Genomic DNA, 8,482 nt, shown 5'->3' on the forward strand with positions numbered 1-8,482 from the left:
TATTTCCTGGATCAGAGCCCTATAAGTTATACACCAGATCCTGCTGCCCTCACCTACAGAGTTGAACTCAACTACATGTATTTGGTATTTTTAAAACAATTTCAGTTGTTAAGATGTTACTTCATCGATGAAAAAAAATAAGAATAGGAAACCAGAATTTTGTAGGCATTATTGAAACTCTTAGCTCTCAGCTAAGGCTACCTCTTGTTGCATACAAGGATTCTGCAGTGCTTCAGCATCATTTTGAGTTACATTGTTAGTGACTTACACAGTAAAACACAGTATTTGGCTTAATTTACCTTTGGATTTTGTGGTCAATATGTAGGTATTTTAGTCATTGATAGCCTAGTTTAAGATCCCTAAAATGAATTTAAGTCGGTTTGACAAATTGACTTCCCTTATATTGTATAGAAGGAATCATAAAACCATTAAGGCTGGAAAAGACCTCCAGGATCCTCTGGTGCAGCCTTTGGCTGACCAACACCTTGTAAACTAAACCATAGCATTGAGTGCCACATCCTGTCATTTATTCAACAGTTCCAGGGATAGTGACTCCACCAGCTCCCCAGGCAGTGCTTTCCAGTGTTTGACCAGCCTTTCAGTGCAGAAATTCTTTCCAATGTCCACCCTGAATCTCCCATGGCACAGCCTGAGGCCATTTTCTCTTGTCCTTACAGTGGTTGCCCCAGAGATGAGCCCAACACCCACCTTGCTGCTACCTCCAAAAGTGTGAATTGATGAGAACACTTCCACAAAGGTGGGTGCATTTCCTTGCATTCTTTTTTCGTTTCAGAAAGTGAGAAAAACTTAGAAAAACTAAGGGGGGGAAAAAATCCCCAAATCCACCTTTTTTCCCCAGTCCATATCCATGAATAATGACACAAGTTATCATTATTAATGCTGAGCAAAATCCTGTTTGAAAAAGTACATCACTTTTATCCTTCAGTAATTAGCAGAGTTTAACAATTTCTTTTCATGTTTGCTAAACTTAATAGAATAAACTTTAAAAAAGAGCTATCTGCAGGGGAGGGAAGCAGGCAGGCAAACAGATCCCTTTATTTATGAATGGGATTTGTTCATGCACTTCCTGCACCAACCCAAGGAAGCATAAGAATCAGAAACTACTGACCAAAACTTTCTTAGGAAGTCAAACCCCTGTTGTTTCTTAGGGGTCTGACACACCAGCACTGGATTTATACTTCATTATAATTAGACCTTCTTGCACTTTGTTAACAAAATACTTTGTAATTTTTAGATTTGTCTTTATACAGTCATGGTTATTTCACACACCCTCTTTTCCTTGTTTCCTAGAGATCGTTAAAACACAGAGTTGAGCACTAATAATAATAATGATGTAGGTATTCCAGACATTGAGACATGCCAGAACTACCAAGGGAAATAAATCACGTTTTAGTATTCAATCTCCAGCAGCCCATGGGTCTGTCACTGCAGGCGGATCTGCAGACACCACTGCACTCTGCTTAGAGCCTTCTCGGCAGAGAAACTCCAGCTGACAAACTCTGAAATGCAGCTGACACTCTGCATATGCTGTGAACATGAAAGGGGAAATGAGGGTGTTGTGCTCTGCACAGAAGCAGTTCTGGGGTGCTGGTGGCAGCTCACCTCAGGGACTTGCTAAGCAGCCCTGAACCTGCCTCCTGCCAGGGAGTCAATGCCGTCCCCCCACACAGATTCATAGCTGCTCTGCAGGGCTTTCACAGGAGCCCCTTAGCTGCTGACAATTGTGACAAAGCATTTCAGGCCACATGTTTTAATGTGAATCTCATATAAGAAATACTTGTAAGGATAATGTTGTGCTTTCTCCAGGCACATTTCAGGGCAGTGATGTGGACACTGTGTTCATCTTCTTTAAAAGGAAGTGCAATTGCCTTCATGGACAAGGTGAATTGTGTTTGCACCAGATTCATCTGGTCTCTGGCTTGGACTGGTGACCTTCTTGCTCAAGGAACTCCACAATGGGAGCCTCTGAATAAAGGGAAAAGGGAATTTGCACTTGGAGACTCCTCTGAACTCTCTCTGAACTAACCCTGAACTCTGTCCTGAACTAACTGGGGATTATTTCAACTATCCATATCTGATTTCCTTCAGATTTTTGGTACATTTGAGTTTTCAAATGAATCCAGCTTTAAAAGTAGAGGACTGGATCCATTTCCTTTTTATTTATTATCTAAGCTCTCTAATCTTCTTTGTCTCCTTGCAGTTTGCATACACTGTATATGACATGACCTGTGTAGGGCACTTGCTATTTTCAGTCCTGACTGAGTACTCCAGTCATTGGCTATTATTAATCTGTCTTTATCTTCTATTAGACATAACAATATAACATTGGAGAAAGTCAATGAGAGGTCAGTGAGAGACCCTTGAAACAGCAGACCCTTTGAGAAAGCATAGGTTTCAAGTAATCTCATTTTGGTGTGTCTGAAAATTTTACGTAAGTTTTTAATTTCCTGTAGGAAAAGAAAGTACAATAAAAATAACTCATGTGAAAGCAAAATTATTAATTAAACATTCATATTAATTACTCAGGTAAGTAACATAATTCCCTGGAATCAAAGGAATTAGGTGACTATTTAGTTTTAGTCTGCAGTACATTTCTACACATTGCAGCCTGAGTCTGTGGAGGGTGCACAGAACATCTCACACAAGTGACCAAAACTCCACAAAATGGTCCAGGAATTCCTCAACTGCTGTTCATTTGCAGTTAAAGATGTAGAGTGAAGGGTAGCAAATAAGATTTCCAGCACAAGTTAACAAAATAAAATATTTCACTCCTTTTGATGAGACAGTTTAGAAATCACCAGAGGTCTAGGTATTATCTTATAAAAAAAAGATGTATTCAAAGCTAAAGCATGCTCATCAGTATTAAATAAAAATGTATTTGTTCACACTTGGCTAAGCTATATACGTGTGCAAATTAAATGCTGGCCTCTTCATCATATCTCAGCATGATACAGAGATCTACCAGCATAAAAATCTGTTAAAGATGACTACTTCTAAGACTTCATCTTCTTGACAAAAGTGCTAAAACATTTTACTAGAAAGAATCTTAATAAAGACTGAAAGTAAACGCAGAATTGTCAGACAGATGGAGGAATCATGCAGAGGAACAGGCAGCCAGCAATGGATAAGAACCTATACAGGAGGGTGTAAAGCTAATTTTAATCAACTTTATTCTTCTTGCTTTGTGAGTATTGGGCTTTTTCTTATGCTTTTTCAAAAGAGTTTTGTGCTATCAAACGGGCAACTGGCAATTACACTCCCCATTCCTACTAGAAATAGCTGGAATGGTTATTGTTGTTGATATTATTCACAAAACAGTAGGGCTTGGAGTCAGCCAGGGTCTCCCACTGTGCAAGGGACTATACAGATGCAGAATAAAAAGAAGATTCTGTCTTAAAGCACCATCCTATTTCATTGTGTTGAGAGTGAATCTGCGTTCATACAATATCCCTCCCACCCTGTAATGCCGGGTTGGGAGATCTAAATCTGTGCTGATTTTTCCATAACAAGTAAGGATAAGAGACTGGAAGCTTTACTGCAGCAATAAGAGCCTTTGGCCATGCCCTGCTCATCTGGCTTTTGAAGTAGTCTGAGGGTGACCTTGTAGAGTCTCCCAATTTAGTATGTGTTAAAACTAGACATGCATGAGTAACTAGTGGGCAGAGAGTTACACAGGGCCACCACGGGGAGCCAGTTCCCCTTGATCCCTGGCTTGCACCCAGGCTGGGGGGAAATTCCTGCAAGCTCAAGTTGCTTCCTCTGACAGGCATTAAAAATATATTCTTTGTACCAAATGATGGGCAGGTATTTTTTACTGGGTTTCACGTGCGAGAAAAACATTCAGTGACAATGAACCCTTCCAGAAGGTCATGTTAATTTTGATAGTTTGGGAGAAGAAATGGGAAAGGGAGGAGCAGAAGGAACCCCCAGTGGAGTACTTCACTAGGAGTTCAACTATCCATTTTCCAGAAAATCATTTCACTTGATTCAGCCTGACTACGTTTTAAAATATTAACATTACTATGCCAAAGAATCTATTGCTTGAACATCTGAGATTTCAGTGTGTTGTTGATAACTAAACTCACCTAGAATAAATTAAGTCTTTAAATACTAGGCATCTTCTTCAAACTGATCTTTTCAATTTTAAAATTACTGTATTGTTTTTCAGCCCCAAGATCTTAACTTCTCTGTGAGGAAATACAAAGGAAAAAAATGGTTTTAGCTGATAGTAAAAAGTCTGAACACAAGTCTTCAAACAATGTTCAGCCTTCCTAGCTTTAGAAAAGAGAATAGAATAAACCACAATGTGCCATTTTCTGTACAGTTTAGCTTTTGCTTCTTAATAGAAACCCAAAAAAATGTGGCAAATCACATCTTTGAAATAATATATTTTTTATCAGCTAAGTATCCTGAGGGCTTATCCCCAGTAACAATGAATTATGAATAACTCATACTTCCTAATATACCCTGGATCTCCACATTCAGCTCCTGCAAAGAAGCTGAGCTCTGCTCTTTCATCATCTGATCTCCTTTTATTTCCTAACCCTGCAGTGCTGTACTCAGTGGGTCTGACACGGTGACATCCACGCACTCAGTCCTCTGTGGATTGCCAGGGTACCCTGCCTTCTCCAAAGCCTTTCTTGAGCATCCATAGCTGTGCCTGGGAACAATCAGACAATGCTCAAATGCTAAATAAAGGGACAGAGCTAGGACATAGCTGACAGAGCATGTCCTAACACTTGGAAGGATGGTGCCTCTGCATTCCCAGATTATACTCTGGAGCTAGGAATGGCTGCCACCCCGTAACACAGTGGACTCTTGAGGATAATAAGTAGTTCAACATTGCTTGGCTTTCTAATGCCTTATTAGAAATTTCAAAGAATCCAGCAAGCCTTCCTTAATTTCAGGAGGTGTGTGTGACTGTGTCACATCAGCTGATGCAGCTGATGGACGTGGGGCCAGCAGTGTGAGGTGGCCTCGCCTGCCTGCCCAAACCACAGCGAGCTGTGCTTTTGGTAGCCCTGCCCCAGACTGTGAACAGGGCCTGTGCTTAGCTTGCTGCAGGGAGAGAGATTGGAGATCAAGGAGGAGACATTTTACCCACCAGCTTCTTGCAGCTTTTTTTCCTACATATTCTCAGGAAGCAGAGGGACCCAAAGTGGCCCCTGAGTACTATTGGAAGTGCCAAACCTCCAGCTGTGCTTGCTTTTCATATTGATGTTTAAAAGTAAATAATTACCATGTGAGAAAACCACAACGGCATTTGATTTTTATCCCACTCCCCTGCCACACTCCTGTCCCTCCTCCCTCCCTTTCTTCTCCTGCTCAACCCCCAGTCCCACTTCCCCCCCACCCCAGTCCCCACATGTGGTCTAATTTGTCTTGTGCAGCAAAAGTGCAGCTCGAAACTCAGCAAAAAAAGCTTTCCCCAGCAAGCATAACCCACATGGTCACAAAGCTCCTGGTTATTGTGTTTTGCAGGTTTCTATTTCGCAAGTGCCCAGGGCAGCACCCGCGCAGACGCCAAGGGATCCCCATCCCTCAGCCAGGCACACACAGCAGCCACTGCCCTTGGATCCACACTCCCCAGAACAAGCTTCACAGCTCCAGCATCCTTCAGACTGAAGAATGAAGGAAACACCACAGTGCAAGGTTTGTTGGTGTTTTCTCATTGTCTGTTTTTCAGCTGGTGAGCTTAGGAGTCGTAAGTCATTTAGCTGCACCAGCAGGAGCAAAAGATGAGCTGATTTAGACCACTTCTCACTACTGGTGTTATTTAGTATGAACATTCCTTAAAAATGTCATCTGACCATGTTAAATGAAAAAATAAAATAGACTTGGCCATTCAGACATACTTCCAGCACTGCAACATACTGGGGACTTCAGCTCCCACTGAGGCAAAGAGCTGCAACTGCAGTTTTTCCATACAAGCTACACAAACAATAAACCTCTATTTGACTAGTGACTAGGATACCTCTTTGTATTATTCTTATTCTGCTGCTGCAAGTATCTCCTAGTAAGTACAGACCATTCAATCCCTTGAGGTCAGCATCTCCCAGGAGGTACTCAGCAAGCTACCATAATCACCTATGCTACTTATTCTATTTGTTAATGGGATTTGACACCTTTGCCTTCTGGCTTCAACTGAAGCCTACACTTACACTCTAAAAACACTGATTAAATTACTCACCTAGTAATTTTCAGGATCAAGACGACATTTTGAAAAACACACATTGAAATTTGATCTTGTTGTATTATATAAACTCATTTGAAAGCCTGTTTCAGCAAATCATTTAAGCCCTCGCTGAAGTACCATTGAGTGACTTCACAAAGAAATATTTTTTGCATATAATATTTGCTCTCTGGCATTATCATGTAGCTTTCTGAAAGGAAAGTGGATTAGCTTCAGTTGTTGTTATGATTTATTATTTGTTGAGTGCTGACAGTACACTTCAATGGAACTTGAGGAAGTGCTTAAAGTTAAGCACATTTTCAAGTACATTGCTGATCTAGGGCCAAAAAGTGAATCTGAGACCTTCTTTGTTGGAAAGCATAGACATGACACCAAGGAAAAGCATTCTTTAATTTTCCCTTAAGCAGGAAACACTGGTTAGCCATGTGGGTCTGTTTTACAGATAAAAGAGTTGACTGTAAACCATTTATCATTTTGATATTCCAGTGCCAAAGAAAAAGTGTATCAACTGTTCATATAATAAGTTAAATGCAAATTTAGGAACGTGGCCAACAGGACACACATATCTTCCCAGAGAGAGATGAAAGCATAGAATGTAAATACACCACCTGGGGCTATCAACTCCCATCCAAGCCTGATGTCATGTCCTCTTGAAGGGCTCTGCATGCTCTCAGAATATTTGCCCTGGACAGACACACAAGGATATGGTCATCTACCAGTAAATAAAACACCAAAGAAGAGCTTCAAAAAGTAACAAGAATATTTGCTAAACTACTCTTTGCTAAACTACTTGTTAGTGTAAACACACACTAGATACCATTAGCACAGGAGAGCACTGGGTAGCTCCAAAGGGCTGTAGCATTTCTTTGCTGTTGCTGTGTAAGGTAGCTCCTGATGCTCCACCTAGCTAGTGTGACTGCTCAGCATCTGCTAGGGCTAGTCCCTAAATTAATCAGTCTGGGATTGTATATGTTTTATTTTATTACATGTGATAAGAGAGTCTAACACAATAGAACCTTGTCTGTGACTGTAGCCAAAAGGCTCAATAAGAACAATAACAACAACAATAATAATTATGCTTATATGTTGCCTGAACACAATTCTGAAACATCTGTGGCTTGTCACTATTATAGTCCAGAAGCTATAGCCTAAGTTAGATTCTTTTGGAGGCAATACAAGGAAACTCACTGTGGCTCCTGAAAACACTCTTGGAATGTAATAATATAAATGAGGAGGAAATATTCTGTGGGGAAAAAAGTGCTTAAGGCAACAGTAATTATATTGCCAAATATAGCATATAGAATCTGCAGAGTGAGAATTTCACATGACAAGGGAAATGTAAAGTCATACTTGGGGTGTAACTAAATTGTAATGGAATGGCTGAGGGGAGCATTATTTGAGGGAGTTAATATTTAATCCCTGAGTAGCCAAGGAAGCACAAGAGAGAGGCTGTTGTCAAAATTGTATTTTATTTATTTGTGCAGGAAACCATCAGTATGTATTTTGGTGTTGAAAAATCATAAATAATAATGTATTATAAATGTATTATAAACTCCACAGAACATATCTGAAACAACACAGTCCTTATCTCTCTTTTTCCATTTTCCTGATATTCCTAAACTGGTAATATAGAATTGAAAGCTCTGGTTTTGGAGAGCTCCTTCTGGACAAAACCAAGCAGGGCTTTCTATTTGTTGAAAGGTCATTTCTGTCTCCACTACAGTGTGCTGCTGCAGGAAGGGATTTGTAAGAGTCTTCTCCTCCACCAGCCATCTGAGCAGTGCTCCTCTCTCCCTGTTGATCTCATTCAGGCTGCATTGAACCACTGCACCAAAGAGAAACCTCCTCCACTCCAACAAGAAATTTGCATCTTTTTCATCTCTCTGACTGCTGCTACTGCCCTTGGTACCTCCCTTCCCCCTTTTTCTCATTAAAAATACATTTATTCTAGCTTTAGCTGTCCTTTCTTAGTCCTTTCTTCTCAGGTATTTCTCCTCTAAGAATCATCTGTTTGTGAACATGGTTCAGACACCTCCCACCTCAGCTGCAGTGCCCATAGCCTCTGTGGCACCCCACAAATAGTCCCTTTCCTATATGAGGTCAAAATGGGGACAAGTAGCATGAATTTGTGCTTACACAAGCAAGCCATGGCACTGAGCCAAGGCCTGCTGAAGTTATGAGGGCTTCTCCAATGCCTCTAACATTTTGGAATCATAAAACACGCATAAATGTTTTTAAACATAGATAAACATAAGAAATTCTTACTGT

The 8,482-nt window shown here is 40.6% G+C and overlaps 1 long non-coding RNA gene across 1 annotated transcript; it reads left to right on the forward strand.

Moving 5' to 3' along the window:
• Positions 1–679: 679 nt before the first annotated feature.
• Positions 680–8,115, forward strand: LOC107201443. The gene is made up of 3 exons (XR_004496334.1): positions 680–757; positions 5,503–5,673; positions 7,938–8,115. It is a non-coding gene; the product is annotated as an uncharacterized LOC107201443 (long non-coding RNA).
• Positions 8,116–8,482: the final 367 nt, after the last annotated feature.

This window comes from Parus major, chromosome 3 (genome assembly GCF_001522545.3).
Source record: "Parus major isolate Abel chromosome 3, Parus_major1.1, whole genome shotgun sequence".
NCBI classification, from domain to species: domain Eukaryota; kingdom Metazoa; phylum Chordata; class Aves; order Passeriformes; family Paridae; genus Parus; species Parus major.